We start from the raw sequence: 19,399 nt of genomic DNA, 5'->3' as shown, positions 1-19,399 counted from the left end.
GCTTCAATAAGCGGTCGGTAGAAGTAAAGTCAGGCAGGCTGAGGGCTGTCTTATAAGATTTGCGTGTCAGGACATCAATCTTGGCATGTTCTTGCGGTTTTAAGGAAAGATAGAGTGCCCCATAGGTGATGCGGCTGATCAGCATTGCTTGAATGATGCGGCAGTTATCTGTTTCCTTGAGTCCGTGTCGGCGAGAGCATATTCGTTGGATTAGGTGTGTAAGTTCGGAGACTGTCTGTATAAGTTTGGGGAGGTACGCGGCCCCAGCGCCGTCGTGGTGGTAGTGGACTCCTAGGATGCGGAGGGTCTTGACGGTGGGGATTGCTTGCCCGTTGAGGGGTCCGGGGTAGGGTTTGGTGAGCGGCCTCGGGTTCGTGCTCGGAGGATGAGTAAGGCGGATTTTGATGGGGCGCAGCAGAGACCACAGGTTTGGAGATATTGGAGCGTAGTGTCGACTGCCTGTTGAAGACTGTCTTGTTGTTGTCCGGGAGAGCCTGTGTTGGACCATATGGTGAGGTCGTCTGCATATAAGGCGTGCGACACGTGGGGGATCTGTTCAAGTACTGAAGGGAGTCCCATGAGCGCTATGTTGAAAAGTAGTGGTGAGACAAAAGAGCCTTGGGGAGTGCCCTTTGCCAGTGTGCGAAAGGTCTCTGTCTGGTGAGGGCCAATGTGGAGAGTGGTGGTTCGATCTGTCAAAAAGGCTCTCACGTAGTAGATCCGCAGCCCGTGGTTTGAAGTTGGCGGAGAATGGCTGTGTGAGTGACATTGTAGAAGGCGCCTTGTATATCGAGAGCAAGGACGGAACTGGGGTGTACTTTGCTGAGGCAGTCGAGAACCCGTTCTTTGAGTTGGAGGTGGACGTCTTGCGCCGAGAGGTGAGTACGGAACCCGAACATGGTGTGAGGTAACCGGTTGGTGTCTTCAAGGAAGTCCGTTAGGCGGCGAGTCACCAGATGTTCAAACAGCTTGCCCACACAGGATGTGAGGGAGATCGGTCGTAACTTGTCAAAAGTGATGGGTTTGTGAGGCTTGGGAAGTAAAGTGATATCTGCGTGGTGCCACTGGGGCGGTACTGTGCCGTTAGTCCAGTGGTGGTTGTAACAGGCAAGGAGGGATTCTAAGTAGCTTGTACGTTATTAAATCGTGTCCGGGTGCTGTTGTGCGGGTTAGCCGGGTGAGTGCTTGCGTGAGCTCGTCCATGGTAAAAGCGCCATCGAGCTGAGGATTGGGAATGCCAGCGTAGTCCGGGTGCGAGGGAGTTGTCAGACATGATGCAGGTCCGAATAACTTGTGGCGGATCTGAGAGAGTAGTTGATCAGGTGGTTGAGAGTGGTTATGTATAAGTCTAATAAATTTTATCGCGATTAATGCCTTAATCGATTAGTCGGTAGGGTATCTATCGATCACCCACCCCTAGCTTTCATAACAATGGTCGCTTGATACCATCGACGTCCTTGGTGTCCACCCTATCCTAGTAGCGTGTGTTTCAAAAACCGACTCCGGCGATGCATGCAAGCGCGATAATGCCATTTGCAAGGGATGTATGCTTTGTTTTGCTTGTCTTGTTTTTATTGGATGAAGATATTGTGTTACACGAGTGTGTCGTATAAGGGAAAGAGAGTTTTGGTAGGTTACTAATCAAGCAGGTTTTTAGGTGCACATGTGGTCAGTGCCAGTGGCTGTTCTTGTTTGGTAATTTGGAATCAACAGAAGCAACTTCCTGTTGTGATACATTTGCGTACACTGTGTTGAACAAAACTGGTCTTATTTGTCGTATGTAATGAATATGTGCCGTGCTTCGCTTTTTACAGTTTTATCCATCATGAATTTTGGTGCAGCGCTCTTGTTTCTGAGAAATTGGCGTCACACTAGAGAGGCCGTTCTGACAGGTTGAACACGCGGGCTTTCAGTGTAAGCGATGTTGTGGTGTCACTAAACGATCGAGGTCTGCATGCCCTCGGAAACATAGTGGATTGCCATGACGTTTTGATGGGAGAGTTAAGAGAAGCAGCTGTGCATTCTAAGATGTGGGGACCACATGGCTCCCCATACCGGCCGCGCAGGCAAGCTGCCCGGCGCCGCCGATACGGGGATCGATGAGGCCGCCTCGGCAACCGAGCACGCGCTCCCCATGACGGCCGCAAGGCGCCATTAGGGCTAGCCGCCCGGCGCCGCCGAAAAGAGGAAGCCGCGCGAGCGTGCGCGCACTCGCGCATGCGCAGCACGCGCATCCGCATCGGCGATATCGGTGCACGGATCGCCGGCCCTCTAGAGGCCAGCTTCGCCGCCGGCACCTTCCTGCACCCTCTGGCGACCCTTCTCTCCAACCGAGGGTGCGTCGTAACAGGGCTGCTCTCCTTGGGGCTTTTCCTGCGAGGTCTGTAACCGTGCGGGTCGGAAGAAGGAGCTGGCGTTCCTCTACCCCGACACTAGACGAGTCTCCCCTCAGGAGACGAGCCGAGTCGGCGGCCACGGACGGTTTACCGAGCTCGTGGGGACTTCGTGCCCCGCTCAAACACGGGAGGTGAGGTGAGTAGTTTATTGATACATAAAGTGAGAAAAGAAGTGGACTGGGGATATTTTGAAGTCATTTGGAGTTCACCAGCATACAACACAGTCCGGGAGAATGAAAGGGGATAGGTGAGAACAAATGGGGACAGATAAAGAGGGAGAGAGAGAAAGAAAGAGATACTAGTGCGTAAGGCTGGCCGCAGGCATTGGCACACAGCCGTTTGATGAGAGCGGTCTCCTCGAGGAAGGCCAGGAGAAGTCGCAATGCTTCCCGCCAGATGGAGTTGGGGCCCATCGGGAAAAGCAGGTCATCAAGGTATGGCGGGGCAGCGAGACGCTGGATTGCCGCCCGAAGCTCTGCTCGCGGGGCATCGTGCTAGCGGCAGGAGCAGAGCAGGTGCTCCAGGGACTCGGGTTCTGGGCAGTCGACACATGTGGGCGACGACCGGCGGCCTTGTCGGTGCAAGCGGGCTGCCACGTTGCAGCAATCGAGCCTGTCCAATGCGTGTTTCATATTATGACCGATTAATAAAGCTTGGTTTGTCGACATCGCCTAAGGTCCCTAAAATTAATTTTAGGGACCTTAACATCGCCTGGCTTCGAGCGCACCCTGTGCCGCCTCCCGGTGAATTGAACGCACGTACCCTCGGTGGCGTTCCCGCGACACCGCGGTGGAGATCTTTGGTTCTCGTGTCTTCGCTTGCTAGCCGGGTAATTCAGTCCCATTTGTAGCCGCGCCCCCACAAAGCTTAGGTATTAGTGTATTGCTTCCATCGATTTTAACATTGGGTCATGCTAGGTTTCATTTGTGGTGTGGGCCTGGGTTCACACAAAACTGTCTCAGTGGAGTGAGGTATTTTTCAGGATTTCTTGTTTGCTGTGAGCCCCATTATTTATTCATGTGGATATTGCACACATCAGTCGTGCTTCTGCAGAGGTCACATACGTGTGACCCCAGCACCAGTCCTCGCCACCAGCCAATTCTGGGCCACTCGGCGATGGGTTAGTCACCATAATTTCCTGGGGCTGAATTGCCTCATCGCGATGGCTATTTGTATTTCAGCGACCAGCCATCACACGGGGACACTCACGACGGATGTGTCCTGGCTGTCCACACTGGTAACCCAAGCAGCCTTGGCCGACTGCCAACCATTGGCAACACAGCGGGTGCTGGTCGGTGGCCAATGGAGTTGGCCTCCGGTCCTGGTCAAACGTTGGGCTGTGGTCTGTGGCCAACCAGTCCGGCTTTAGGTTGACCGACGACGTTCTGCCAAGACCCGGCTATACGTTGGGCTGCGGTCTGCAGCCAACCACTCGGGCTTTGGTTGTCCAACGACGTTTGACGAAGGCCGCTTGTCTTTCGTTTTTCCACGGCGCGTTAACCGTACCTCGGGCCGAGCTATACGGCCAATGTAAAACCGCCACAAGCACAGCCCCAAATATTCACTAGCATATAGGCTTTATTTTGTTCTTTTGAAATCGTAGCACGCTTCAAATACTGGGGGTGGCGGGAAGAAAAGTTTAAAAAGTGTATTTTTTTGCGGTTTTCATCCGTGCAGAATGCGACGCCATATTTGATGGTGTAAACATGCGTCCTGCATACATCATACATGCCCAATAGTTAACAGCAGCAAAAAAAAAAGCCTGACGTTTTTATTTTGATCTTTTCTTTGTCAAATACGAGAACATCGGTCGAAATAGCGGCTGTAGCAACGGCCTCAATGTGGTACAACTCTCTCCCGCGCCGATCGCTGGCGCCACTGGCATTTCCGCATCAGCATCAGCAATCCGCGGTCGCGGGAGCAAGCTCCTTCCGTGTCCCTCTTTACTGCTGCTGTGGTAAGTTTCCAATTCATTTTCACTTACAATAACCGCACATATTAATATAATACACGGAGGCGGAGGCTGTGGAAGCTTAGGTGGTTCTGGAGCGCTATATTTTCTGCGGATTGGTTACGATTGCGTTGTAACCCGGTTGAGCTGTACGATGTTTTCTTTTTGTTCCTCTACAACAAAACCACGTTTAGCACGTACAGTCTTTGTCAAAATTTTGTGGGCCACGGCGACCGTGGCTGGAGCAGGCGCGCGGCCAAGCAGGGGCGCTGCGCTTGCCTCTGTCGGCTGGTTACGCGGCTAAAGAGAGTGAGGGGAACTTTCGCGCTTCCTTTGTGTAGTATGGCTGGCGCCACGGAGGAAAGAAAAGGTTAGGAGAGGCCCTGACGTCACATTTGTGAAGCCGAGTCCCGCCATGACTTGAGCCCACGGAGCCCAGCACTCTATCCCATCATCCTTTGCTCTCTCCGGTTTGATTTGACTAACATGGCGTCGCCCTGCCCTCCCGCTTCGAAGCGAAAACAGCTTCGTCGCTAATTCCTCGGTGCGATGTCATCTTCTAAGCTGTTGATTTCGCCTTCAATTTGCCCATTCTAACCCTCACCCAAAGTTTCAAGCGAAGAACGGCCTTCATTTTTGAGATAGAAGGACGATTTTTCAGCTATTAAGCCTGGCAAAGTAGCGTTTGTCGTCGTCATAGCAACAGGCTCGCGGGATGGCGAACGCAGACGCCTCCAACGGCAGAGTTTTCAAACTGGTCTAATCTAAAAATGTTTGTCGTAGCGACTGCGCTGGTTTGCAAGCGTAGCGAGGCAGCCACATACCAAGCGCCTTAAAAGTTTGTCCGTTCTATTCGCCCAAATTTGGCCGCCGCAGTTGTAAACAAGTAAGCAACATTGTCTATGGGCTCAAGAAAAATCACGTGACTTCCTCCACACTTTTCGCAATGCATTGGGTTGCTAGGGGCCTCTCCTGAGTATTCTTTCCTCCATGGCTGGCGCGATAAGTGCAGCGGAGGCAGCTTCTCAGAGCAGGCGAACTTCGCTTCAGCGCAGGCACTTTGCGCAGCACTTGTCTCTCTGGACACACTACAAAAGCAAGAGCAAAAGTTCCCCTCGCTCACTTTAGCCACGCAACCAGCCGACAGCGGCAAGCGCAGCGCCCCTGCTCGGCCGCGCGCCTGCTCCGACCATGGTTGCCGTGGCCCACAAAATTTTGACAAAGACTGTACCTGTTTAGAGTGATAAACTTTATTACATCATGAGACTCCAGAGGAGAGCTTAGTTTACCTCATTGACAGGCCTTAGGTATTTGACGTCTGCTTGGTTTTTGTTCTTGACGTGTCTCAGATTCACCTGATTCACGTTTTCTAGCATTTGTCGGCGTCACGTTTAGCCCGTTCTACATTTGCGGATCAGCGGATGTCGCCAGCGAATTCACAACTGCGGCGCCGCTCGTGCGGCAAAACGAACAATTTTCATATTTACAGTGCTGCGACGAATTGTCAAATGCGAAGCGGCATTCACGGTAGAAGTTTGACTGTTTCAAACATTTGGGAATTTGCCAAAACAACGAGAATAGATCGTTTTGTCGCACGAACGGCGCCGCGTTGTGAATTCGCTGGCGAAATTCGCACCATGTACAAAGGCTTTTGGCGCCATTTGTTAGTTTGCTTGTACAGGGTGTTGCAACGATAACTGGAACACTTTCAAAAAATTTCCAGAGCGAACCGCCGCTCTGTTCGCGCTCAAACTTGCCACGAAGGTTTCATTTTGTGGTCTATTTTGTTTGACACCGGAAACAACGATTGTACTTACCTGGTCTTTCTGAAAATAAATAAAAACGATTTTCGCCTATGGGAAAATGGCGGCTGATTTGGACGTTTGAGCAAGCGCAAGTTGATCTTGGAACGACGGCGCCACCTGGGATATGCAGGGCGAAACCCATGTTTCGGATTCACGGTAGGAAGGCGCCAAATGGTGTAGCAGACGACCAGAAAATCTTTTTGGTCCCCAGGTGGCGCCGTCGATATGCTCTCGCGCGCCGCGAACCAAGAAAAAGTACACAGCGATTACAGCCGCTGCGTTATCACAAGGAAAATGCCACTGTTTACGAGAAGAGCGACACAAAAAATTACGCCCATTTCCCCTCGCGGGAACCCTGGTGTGATCAACACCACCTAGACTAGGTGGTGTTGGTGTGATGCGACGCTGAAGGGGAGTGCAAGCGAGCGAAAGAGCGGCCGGTGCGCGGGAACCGGCGCCGCTTATATGCCCGCGCCGAAGGAGAGAGAGACCGCAGAGAGAGAGAGCACTGCACATGTGCAAACCGCGGAGCGAGCGCGAGAGCAGCGCCGCCACCGACGGGAGCGCGCGCCACAGTTTGCGGGGGAGAGCGCGCTATCGCGGACGACGCCGCGACGCAGGAAGGACAGGCTGCGCGTATGAGATGCTCCTCTCAGCGTCGCATCTAAAATATCCAGAGAATTACCGGGGAATACCCCAGACACCAGCGACGCGAACAGCGAGCGCTCTAGAACAAAGAGGAAGACCACAATGTATTTCCCGAGAACCGACGGCCGGCCCCACGTTGGGCGCCAAATGTGGTACCGGGGTTCTTGCACCCATTGGCTGATCCAGAGGGGGGGTCCGGATGTCCTGACCACCCCCTTAATTTTTGAATTTATACTTCCAAGAAGGTGTCTAGTTATGAAGATGTCTAGAAAAAGTCTAGTTGATGATTTTTTTTCTATTTCTTGTGTTTTGGCTTTATGAAATTGCGGTGAATAAAAAAGGTTACTATCCTCGTCCTGCTTATCATCATCACTCATAGAATCTGACCCCCGCCTCAGAAAAAACCTGGATCCGCCCCTGCTTGCACCCGGCCGCGGTTCCCCAGAAAGACATTGAGCCCCCTCAATCACACCTTTACTGGGAGTCCCACTCCGCCAAGGTCCACTGCTCAGCCGATCCAGACGCGCACACCTAGCCCAGCCGAGTCCGCCATGTTCTAGTCTCGCTCATGTCGCGCCTCATCCTTCTCTTCACCCGGCACATGCCCATCCTTTGGGATTGTCCCCCGCCACTGTTGCCCTGTTACCACACTGCATTGCACTCATGTAAATGCGGGAACATTTCTTTTTGTTTCAACAAGTAGGACAGCTAGCCGCCTCACTTTCTTTTCCAGATTGTCCTCATGAGTACAATGTCCGAACAGGCTTGGGATGTTGTTTCGCAAGTTTATTTAGTAAAAAAATGCACTGCAAGAAATTCAACATTAATTTGGTCAAACCGTCCTCACCACATATAAATTAAGCCTTTGTGACATGCATTAAGATGTAGCCATCAGAAAAATTTGTAACTGCCTGTGAATGCTTTTGATAACCGAAATTTCACTTGAAAATCATAAATAACTCGATCTCATAAGTAGTTAATAAATTAGGTCGTGTCCTAATCGTAAACACGCCATCGGTGACGTGACCACCGTTTCCTACGTATACAACGAAGCACGATAATTGCGCAGTAATTGAACCGTGCCTAACATAGGCGTCAACTACGTGGGGGCAACGGGGCGCGTGCCCCCCCCCCCCCCCAAGCTTCTCCGGTGGGGGCGTCGCCCCCACAGGGGAAGTTCGTGTGGAATTCCCTCCGTCTGGCCAGCCGGGGAAACCTGTAATGGCCTCGCAGCTAGTGTAACTATAGCGACCAGTACGCACCCGCTCTTTGCACGCTCTAAAGCGGTAACTACCCGTGACAACTGACATTTCGCCGGCGTTACAAGAGAAACATCGACGTCTCTCAGGCCCCTTCGACGCAGTCGCACAGAAAAACACGTCTTTCAATACTCCCATACAAATTATCGGCCTTTCTGCTGGCAAGACAGCAAAGGTGCGGCTCTCCGCCCGTTGTGCGCTTAATTAAATTCGCGATATCTTAATTTTCCCAGAAAAACAATGAAAGCGTGAACGTCTTCCACAGAACCCTGGCTGGGTGCAGTAGCGGTCCCAGAGACTGTTTTCTTTTCTTTTTTTTTTTTTGGGGGGGGTGGGGGGTGGGGTGCGAATTTCGATACCGAAGAAAACAGTATAAAAAAGACAGCAAAGAGCAGTAAAAAACAAATAAGAGGGCACTCGTCGTTTTTATTCGATGCTCCGCAGCATGCAGGTGTAGCGGTCCCCTTTTCCGAAATCAGTTAGGGGCGAAGAGGCTTTATTGCACCTCTGAGGATCTTTGACTTGTTCCCAAGCGTGCGCTCTGCGCATAAACGTCACGTCAAAGGTCGAACCCCCACTACAACTCAGTCGATGGCCTAAAACCGTTCGTCGTGACGCACGCGGAACGTCTCCAAATGCCGCATGCGTCCCGAAAGGCCGCATGCTGACAGGACCCTCCGATATCCAAAGGCAAAAGAACACGCACCCGTGATGCCTCGCAAGCTGCCGGCGCACTGTTCTCGGAATGCGCGCACGCACACACACAGTTCGTAGAAACGGTGAGGAAGCTGGAAAGGAGGCGGCCGGTGGGGAAGCGTGCGGCCTTCAATCCAGTGGGACATAGGGAAGCCGCAGTAACCCAACGCTCCAGCCTCCACGCAGTGTATACGCATCGGCAAAGGCGGAAAATGGGGGCCGGCCGGCTGTTCTGCGGACGCCCCACCCGCCGGCAACTAGAAAACGAAGCGACTTCTTCGAAACAAGTGCACGTGGTTCGGCGGACACGGTTGCAGCCTCGATAAAGAACCGCTCCCCTTCGTGCGCCACTTCTGCTGAGGAGGTGATAACCATGCCGGCGTGTGCGCGTATGCGGTGTAACCCGCTTGCCCACAAATTACTTGGCGGCACTGTGGTTTTTGGCGCCTCTTAGGCGGTGCAATGGCTGACTCGTGCCCGTATTTCTGGCGGTCGCAACACGTTTGCGACCTGATACTTTAAAAAATAAGAAGCTGAGGACCTCTTTGAGGAGGGGAGGTGGCTTGCAACTTTTTTCATGCGGGAACCGCAATGGGTGGTTTTGGACTCACCTGAACACCCAAGAGAAAATATTATGCTGGTTTCTGCTGGTCCCCGTTGAGGTGGTTTATGGCCAAATTCCCAGCTGGGACCAGCAGGCTGCTGGTCCGCGTTGGGACCAGCAAGCAGCTGGGACCAGCAGGCTGTTGGTCCCCGTTGGGACCAGCAAGCTGTTGGCCCCAGCAGGCTGTTGGTCCCCGTTGGGACCAGCAAGCTGTTGGCCCCAGCAAGCTGTTGGTCCCAGCAGGCTGTTGGTCCCCATTGGGACCCACAGGCTTGCTGCTCTCATCTAGAATTAGTCACTTGGTGGGGAAAATATATATCGCCAGTGGCATGTGCCTCCAGCTAGAACAGCATGATGAAGACATTACACATGATGCACTCAGATGCATTTTATTTACCAGCAAATGTTGCAACTGCCATGCACACTTCCCTTGTCGTTTTTACAGCGACTTAATTTCGTGGCGTCTAGAACTCCTCTGGACAAATTATACAACGGCCATTGAACAGCATTCCCATTATGAATTTATATCGGAACGGCATTCACCTTTGCACAGCAAGTGATGCAGGTAGCGTCTTTTCACAGGACACACGAACTCTAACAAAGACATACGAAGCGGCGAGTCCTACGTACTACACCATGACGCCGCGAAATGCGGCCGTGTTCACGTTCACAAAAGTTCGGTGGGCAAAAAAAACATCTTCGGCAACACTCCATGACATGACGCCGACTGTTTTGATGTAGAATTACGTTACAAGATGCTCAGTTGGCGCCGTATTCGTCCCGCGCAAACACACGATCACAGCACCGCACACCGCACTTTGTAATCGTCGCCATGTTGGCTAGGAAACAACTAGCTTGGCACGGCTTCAGTTGGCTTCGCGGCCGGCTTGTTAAAAAAAACGTTGCCGGTACGGCCGGTACGTTAACGAACAATCAGCGACAAAAATACATTTATAGCTTGAAGCTGCAAATTCAGGTTCCTTCTACGATTGTCAGCTTTTAGGTCCGCTCCGACTTGGCTGCTTTATGAAGCGAAAAGTGTGGGTTAGGGCATGGCTGATTTTTGCAGTGTTGGTGGGCGAGGGTCCGTTTTTCTTTCTCTTTCTCTTGGGAATTAGAATAGAATATTCGGCGAGTATATTATGCCTAGAAATAGCAAAAAAACCAGGACTCAAGAAACGAATTGGGCACATACACTGCAGCTCTCCAATTGTTTCGGGACCAGGCTTATATTCGTTTTAGGAGCACAAAGTTGAGCTGTAGACGTCCTACGACCTTCGGCTAATGATTTGCTGGTTCCAGTCGGTCTTTATAGCAGAGACCATCTGGGTACCAAGAAGTCCTGGGAGCAACTGTTGGTCCCAAATGCAGCCCTTATGGTCCCAACTGCAGCTGGTCCCAACTACAGCCTTGCTGGTTCCAACAGCAGCCCAGCTGGTCCCAACTGAAGCCTTGCTGGTCCCAATAGCAGCCCAGTTGGGACCAACTGGAGCCCTGATGGTCCCAACTGAGGCCCTGTTGGGACCAACAGTGGCCTAGCGGGGACCAGCAGCGGCCCAGCTGGGACCAGTAGCGGCCAAGCTGGGACCAGCAGAAACCAGCAGCGCCCCAGCTGGGACCAGCAGAAACCAGCAAAGACCAGCTAAAACCAGTTCATATATTTTCTCTTGGGCATTTATAGAAAAATATCCTTTTCTATTACGGAAGACTTCGGCGTCGTCTCCCCCTGGGCTCCGGATTGGCACATGAGTGCAGTCGATGCAGCCTGACACTCCAGGGAACCCGGCGATGGCGTAGAACTGCCGCATCACTGCAGGGACTTCTGTCGCAGTAGGCAGTTTACACAAGGCCGGGTACAAAGTAGCGGCGATCATCATCGACAACCGGGCGACGACTCTCGACACTGTGGGCTGCGAAACGTTCACCAAGTCCCCGGTCACAACTTGAAAGGTTCCCGCTCCGTAAAACCGAAGCGCCACGAGCAGCTGAAGCAGCGGTGGCAGCGGGCAGCCGCGTGCGTCCGTATTCTCGCGAAGCGGCAACTTGGCGAGCAGCTGCTGCACGGCTCGCTTCGAAAAACGATAGCGACGGAGAAACTCGACGTCGTTGTACCGGTTGTACTCCTCCATGGGGTTGCCTCGATCCCTTACCACTCGCGGTGGTTTATGCGCCAACGCGTAAGCGTTGATCTCGTTCGCACGGTTCAAAAACTCGATGAAATCGACCACATCGGCTAAGCTGTCGTCGTAGTCGTCCATCTTGCTTATCCCGACAAGGCGCCCTTAAGTGAGGTCGGGAGCTAACTTAAGTAGCACTTACTTTCTGCCCGATAAGTACGCGAAAAGGCGCCCTTTCAGCATAAGTTTGGTTCTTGAAACGCGTTGAGGCGCCGAAAAGTGCCCGAAGGGAAAAGTGCTACTTAAGTTAGGTTTGTGAATACGGCGGTGAGAATTTATGTCCAGTTGTCGTTCCGTTTCCGGTCATCCCCAAATTCTGCACTTCACAACAAACCAGAGCGTGTTACAGTCTAAAAGAAAGCCGTCGACGCCGCGGCCGCCGCCTTGACATTTCGCGTCTTCGGGACGAGTCCACCCAGCGATTTATGACCCGGCCGCTGCGCTGCCGCTACCGTTCCCGCGCCGCAGCCTGAACACTTAAAGGGACACTGAAGTGATTTGTAAACATTGCGGGATTACTAGCGCAAATTGTAGTTCGGAGTCCGTAGGCATTGTTTCGACCACTCTGGCCGCGTTTACGCGAATTTATTTAGTAGAAAAATCAATTCGAAAATGCTGTCCTCCTCTCTTTACACTCGCCCATTTTCTGTGGCGTTTTCGTGTGACGTCAGCAGGAGATGAGCTGGAAAATGGCTGCGCTACTGCACGGTTCGCCGACCAGCCGACCTACCGATCGAGTCAGTCGGCCCAGCGTTTCGTCCGCCGGCCGCCGACGGGTCGTTCCTATTCGCTCGCTCAATCGAAACTAAGCCACAACACCTTTGTGAATGAAAGAATGTGCCTTTCCTTAGTTTGTTAGTTTGTACACTGTGTCAAACTCAGAGTCCGGGTCGCTCCACACAAGCGCTGCACAAGTGCACATGCGACGCTTCGCTGACTTTACGCTAGTAGGAAAATCTAAGGCCAATTGAAGGCGAGAGAAGAGTCAGCGAAGTCAGTATGGGTACTAAGAAAATAAAATCACCTGAAACTTTTACCGTACAGCGCAAAACTAGGGAGCAGGAAGCACTTTTTGCGCTGGGTAAACAAGCACAGCGGTCCGCAGCACGACCGCACATCTGCGAACGCTTTTCCGTCAAAGAAATGCAATTGCTAGACGTGAGATATTGTGGAAGTTTGGGGGACACTTACTGCAGGAGTGATATACAACAAATAGTCACATAAAGTACTTAAAATGCTTAAATAAATAAAAATGTAAACTGATCATACATTATAAACCTTATATATCCAACTCAGCCAGCGCCGGCTCGTGGCCTAGCGGTCTGAGGCGCTGGAATTTGTTTTGAAAGTCACAAGTTCGAATCCCTGAGGGTACATGTATTTTTTTTTTTTTTGTAAGTTGATTTTTTCGTATGCGGCCGATCTTTTCTGAACTGAGTTCACCATTTCTGGGCCGTAACGTTCACTGCTCCACGAGCGAGATCGCAGAACGCGCGCATACTGACAATGACGCGCTAGCGAGTTCTCGTTGGCGTGCTGTTGCCACAAGCACCGACTGCTTGCGGGCAGTGGGCCCAGGCCTGAATCAGCACACCCTTGGCCTGGTGCGAACTAGCTTTTTACGAACAGACATGAGTGGGGCAAGCTCCGAATATGCGGGAAAAGCGCATGGCATTTGAGAGTCTGCGGTGACGCGGAGGGCGTTCATCCGCTGCGTAGGCCTCGTCTAGTGATTTCTACGATTCCAAGCCGCCCTGGGAGGTTTATCTTAGACATTTGACAGCCGACAACATGGCAGAAGCGCGGTACGGCGATAATTGAGAAATCGAGAATGCCCATCCAACAACGCCATCAGATGTTAAGCATGTTGTTTTACAGAACCGAAACCGAAACCGAAACTTTTGATTGCTAACCTTGGGCATCGTCCAATCATGGTGTCCCCCCCTCCTGACGTCACAGCCTTTAGTTGGTGCGGCCGCCACAAACCGCGCATAGTAGTTTTTCTTCTTTCGCGCTTTGTAAAATAATTACCGATTTGTCAACCGGATAAACGATGAATAGTGTGTTAATTTGAGCCAGTCTACACAGTGCAAGCAAAAACGGGAGCTTGACAAATTCACTTCAGTGTCCCTTTAACGCGCCCGGTGCGAAACCACATGGCCCCCGCCCCCCCTCGCATGCTTCTTTAGGGCCAACCGATTCCCAGTTGCCGCCGTGTCCGCCCGGAGCGGCTAAAAGGAGGAAAGAAATCCTTGGGTCACGTGATCAAAACGTGACGTCACTGGGCTTGTTTTTGAGCGCCTAGGGACAACGCCGAAGTAGGCGCAGCATTTCCCTGGGTCCCCCGAGTGAACGATTTGAGTACCCAGCGTGTGTTTGTGTTGATTGCTGCCAAGTGAAGCTGCAGATGCGTGAATATACCGAATATACCGTGAATGCTAGTATTGGTGCGATCTCCGTATCCGACATACCTACTACGACATTTCAAGAGAGACTTGCAGCCTGAGCCATCGCCTCCTGTACCTGAGCTCAGCGTAGATCAGCCATGCCGGTCTCCGGCGTTTGCAGTCACAGACATGGAAGAGCGGAAAAGAGGGCATCGATGCGCTCATTTTCCCAGCAAGGTCAGTAACATCGCTATTTTATGTTTGTTGTAGTTTTTGTGTTTATACCACTGTACTGTGTACCCTAAAGCTGCGTGAATTCTTGCTTACGTGGCCGCCTAGCTCGGCCTCCTAGCTGTATTGTGATGTTAACGATTTTTGTATAATCTTGAATCAAATTTAGCGTGCGCTGCATACTTGGGCGAGGAACAGATCTACAATGGAAAACGACAAACCAGACGTTGGCGCGCAAACCAACACCTGCTTCGTGTATCCAACGTAGTACGTGTGGATTCTTTTCCCACTCCCTGTTTCTCGCCCGAGTATGCAGCACACGCTCAATTCAAATTACGATGCTGTGTCCCCAAACACCCCGGCCGCAGTTTCAAGCGTTTCGTTGTTCCTTTTGTGTAGGAGCCCATAACATTGCTCAAGTTTGATCGAACCGGTGGCGTGTACTCCCCGAAGCGCTGTCCTGGATGTTTGAAGTGCAGTGCCTCGATCGTAAGTATGCGTGTGTTTGATAGCGTTAATCTCGCGAGTATGTCGTGTGCACGCATCAACGTTCTAGCTCTTCGGGCAGTTAAGTTGCGTTGCGGGAGGTGAATGGAAAACGTCGCTTCTGTTGCAGAGAACGTAAGGATATCGCTACCAAAGGGAAAAACAAAAGCGTGAAATCGTGAGCCAAAAAATACGGAAGAGGGAGAGAGAAAGGATAGACCAAATGACAGCGGCAGAATCAGATCGTCCAAGGGGCTGTGAAGGTTAAGCGGCATTTTGGGCCCTTTATGAGGAGGCACCAGGAGCAACTGTCAGTAAAGTGTACATTGAAGGTGAATGGAAGAAGCTGCATATGGGACAAATAGGATGTGGCAGGGCATAAAGCCACTGAAAATTTGAAAGCACACAAATAACGCGTACAGGCAGGAGGGACACACCACAGCCTCGTCAAACAAAGGGTGGCACCCACACTTTTTATCATGTGCAGGAAGATTTGCACCCGTTGATTTCGTTACCGTAAACAAGTGCTCTCCGAGATGGACGCTTAGACGGCGTCCTGTCTGGCCCACATACACGGACTTACATGACAACGGAATTCTGTAAACCATGCCAATCGTACAATGAACTAAAGGCTGCGCAAGGTTAACACTGCACTCGTTCCTCCCTTTACTTCAATAATCCTTGTTATTAACAATGCGGCAGAGATTGCCCACTTCTGCTTTTGCAGAAAACACAAAACAATGTGCTGTATGTGTGTTCTTTTTCTTGTAGTCGGTTGTCCTGTGTGGTCTTATTCCACGTCGCCATCTTTTACGCATTTTGTTTTTCAAAGATGTATTATTAGCCTACCCAACTTTCAGTTGTGCTGACACAGCATTTAATCCTGTTCCTGCAGCATCTGCATAGGAGGGCTTCCAGTGAAAAAAAAGAAGTGCTTGGACTTGGCCCCTACGATGTTGGTGCAGGGCCTGGAGAGCAAGGCTTGGTCTACATCCTTTCTGGGTACCCATGGAAAGCAGGTGAATGCCTCCACAAGTGGGTCGTTTTGTGGTACACTCGAAATTAGCCGCAGACAGACTGTGTCTGCTCGCAGACCACCCTGGTAGTATGACAACCAAATATGTAGCTGTGTCCTAGTTACTGACGGGAAGACTTAACAAAAAATCAACTGCCCATCCGTTGAAACGACAAAAATGGGGGATGTGAAGCTTTCCGAAACCAAGTCCAACACCAAATTAACCAGCCCAGTACTGAACACCTGTTTCTTATTGGGACGGTCTGATGCGCTGCAGTTGTGCTCTCTAGAGCTTTACTGATGCAGGCAATCCATGACCTTCTGTAGTGTACAACCATTGTCGTTAGATGGAGGTGTACATTTCCTGTGTAATTTTCCACTTCTATGCAAATCCAGATTGCTTCGACTGTGCTGGAATGACGCAATGGGATAGATGTCAGCTTCATAACATGAGGGACCCAGGTTCAATTCAGATCACGGGAAGCGTTCACTTCACCCACGATCGTCATCATTAGAAAAAGTTGGCTTTCTGCAGTGCATTTTGGGTGGACTACAGACACATCAGCGAGAGGCTGGAGGCTTCACTTTAGTAAATGAAACTGTACCAAGTACAGTATGTGCGTGAAGCTTAAGCATTGTACATGAGCCAAGCCAGGGAGGAGTGGTTATAGGTTAAATCCTTGTAAAGAAAGGACACAAAAAGTTCAATGTGAATCACTGAGCTTGCAAACTTGTCAGATCTAAACTTGACACTTTATTGTACCAGTCTTTCATGCTCAGCTGAGGAATGGTGGACAGATGGGGGCAACAACTGGCAGAAAGGGTCATTAGCTTGCAGTTCATTTGTCTATGTAAATATTCTAAAAAAGTACTGGTATGAAATTCTCGTGTTACATTTTTCCCATTTCTATGGGTGCCTACCAGCCCAGGAATCATAGATTGGAACATTAGATAGTCAACCTCAGTATATATAATTATTTTGAGCCTTGTTTATTCGTGTCAGTTTTGGCTTGGACAGAACAAACACCAAGGCGGCCGCCATGAGAGAATGGCACTCTTGATGTCGCTGTTCTCATTGCATCATGGTCAGACTAGATGCGTGCCCTAGAGTGGCCCAAGCTGGCCATGGCCGCACACGTCTGGGCCACACGATATCAGTCCCAAAACTGTGACATGATTCACAAGGCAGTGCAGCGTGCACCATCAGCAGCCAGTGTGTTGGCTAAGTCACTGGAGCCCTAATGTCGGCAGTTTGGGGCGAACTGCATGGCGAGGCACTCCACGTATCTTGCTTATGCCAGTGTCGAAAGGGTATTCATTCGGAGCTTTCTTGTGCATGCAAATATTAAAATTGATTTAAAATATGTTATACTGAATGGTTGCTACTAAAATCTGCAGCTACAAAGGAAACTTTTTGCATAGTTATTTCAGCTTTGATATTTCAAGTACTACTCCTTTTAAGTAGAGCCTAATCATGCTATGAACGTTTAATAGTGGTGCTACTCCTTTAAGGTATTTTTTACTTGTTTTAAGCTGACTTGTTTTTAGTTTGGAGTTAAGAGAGACCGTAACATTCTGGCCGCCCAGCCGCCCATTTCTGGCCATTAGTATTTCTGAGTTGTTCTTCAAAACAGTTTTTGCTCGGCACTTCTCTGAAATGTCCAGGACACCTAACTGAACTTAGTCGTGATCAATGCATTATCGTGCAAAGGTGAAGCAATCTCCACCCTTGCGCTCACCTGGTAGAGCATCATCCTTACATCACAAAAAAAGCTTTGTTTTGCCAAATCTTTGCCACTTCATACCACTATAGAATTTGCTGCCAACATAGGGGTGCTCTCCAGCTGAATCAGCCTTAGGTGTCACAGGAGTGAGAGTAAGAACTTTAAAATAATGTTAGAAATAAGCACAATACAATAGCTTTCTATTTTGTAACTGTTAACAGGTCGACCAACCTCATTGCGACTGTAGGATGTGACTTGTTCGTAGAAGAGCAAAATCAGAAAAACAGAGACGAGCAAGTAAGTCATTGTTGTACAACAGCTTCTGCGACACCTAAGTTAAAGGAGCCATGAAGAGAAAATGCAAGTTGGTTTTATTCGAAAGATTTCGTGTTTTATAGTGCCCCCAGCGCTTGTCCGGATACAAACGGTGCTTTATTCACTGAGAAATTAAACAATTTAGGTTAAAATTTTGATTTTCCCGCTCAATCGTGCGTTTTCGTGGTCCCAAGTGACATCACAGGAACCGACCGCTCTGCAGCCTAGAGTACCTTGATTCACGCATCCGCCGTACAGGGTAGAGACACGTATACGCTGGCGCCGCCATTTTCGGTTGCTCGCTCGCCGCCGAAGCAAGTAATTGTGTCAAAACCGCGCTAAAATTATCGCCGCAACGCGGTTTACTGAAGAAGTTTGAATCATATTGTCTGTTTCGCGTTGCTAGGTCTCGTGGGAAACGAAAAGAATAACGCGTTGAGCCCGCTGGCCCAATTGCGGCGGGACGGGACCGTTCAAAGGTTGTCTCCGCCCTGTACAGCGGTGTTGGTTTGTTCCCGCGTTTTTTTACGTTCCGTAACTTAGATGGCGTATACCGTGGCAAGCGTTTGGTTTGTGTTTGCCCGCATTTAAACCTGGCTTGTTTTTGTTCTGGGAGAAAATATTCGTTCCCTGAAACAGTGCTCGCTTGACAAATGGGGTCACGTAAAACATCGTTGCTTGCGTCAATCGGCCAGTGTCGTCTGAGACAGCCCCAAGCCCCGTAGTGCTGTGCTGCTAAACCAAGCATGCTGTGCGCAGTACGAACAGCAGAATGCATCAGTACTTCTATGTTTACATGTGCTTTCATAATTTCCACTGTTTGTCCCATCATTCTTATTGCTTTGTAAAGAATGTGCCCTAAATGTAAGCGCAAATCGCTCGTTCGTCTAGTTTGTAATTACAGCTCTACCTAATTTGTGTCTGCTTCTGCCAGCCTCCGCCAATCGCAGAGCTTAGCTCATGTGACATCATAGGTTCTGTTGCGGGGAATGAGCTGGTGGGTCGCATGACCATTCCCGTTTTTCGTAATTATGTAGCTTATTTGAGCGAAGTTTACGTTAAAAGTGGTGTCAGTATGATTCTAACGAGACAATCTTTTGAATGAACCAAACTTGTGTTTTCTCTTCATGGCTCCTTTAAGCTGTCTGCAATTTACGTGCAAATAAAATTGTTTTCAAGATGCTTACAGTTTTTTTGCCTGGTTCAAAGAGACTGGTATAGTACAAAATTTTGAAGAAAGCTGGAGTTGGACGTGTTTTTATTTGTATTAGGAAATGTGTGAAAATGTGCCATTTTATTATTTATTTTATAAATTTTTAACTGCTACAGGAACGTTAATTTGTAGATGTAGCACCATGTATTTGGTGTTCTATGTTTATTTATTCAAGATACCCTTATGGCCCCACTGACATTAATGAGGGGTGTGGTACCTGAGCAGATTAAACGAAGAATAATAACATAAGAGAATTCTGCCGCGTGCGTACAAGAAAAAAAATAAAGGAAAAACGATACAGCAGAAACGTCAGTGTCCACACGCATACTAAAAAACATACACGCAAGCAACACAATAATAGTGTACTGTGTTTAAGCTGTTTGTTCATTTGAATTGTGAATGGGAGGCTCCTAAGGAAATATATGTAGTGCTTGACCAGTTTTCAAAATGCTATTTCTTTTTTACTTTTCAGTGACAGGGGTCTCAACAAGC

At 50.0% G+C, this 19,399-nt stretch overlaps 1 long non-coding RNA gene across 1 annotated transcript; it reads left to right on the top strand.

Moving 5' to 3' along the window:
* Window positions 1-13,964: 13,964 nt before the first annotated feature.
* Window positions 13,965-15,808, top strand: LOC144152217 (uncharacterized). Its single transcript, XR_013319106.1, has 3 exons — window positions 13,965-14,160; window positions 14,554-14,643; window positions 15,536-15,808. It is a non-coding gene; the product is annotated as an uncharacterized LOC144152217 (long non-coding RNA).
* The last annotated feature ends 3,591 nt before the right edge of the window (window positions 15,809-19,399 follow it).

The sequence above is a fragment of the Haemaphysalis longicornis genome, unplaced genomic scaffold (genome assembly GCF_048455015.1).
Source record: "Haemaphysalis longicornis isolate Haplotype H1 unplaced genomic scaffold, Haemaphysalis longicornis Haplotype H1 scaffold_9, whole genome shotgun sequence".
Classification (NCBI taxonomy): domain Eukaryota; kingdom Metazoa; phylum Arthropoda; class Arachnida; order Ixodida; family Ixodidae; genus Haemaphysalis; species Haemaphysalis longicornis.
Note: the sequence above shows the minus strand (reverse complement) of the source record. Positions and strands in the feature narration are given on the sequence as shown.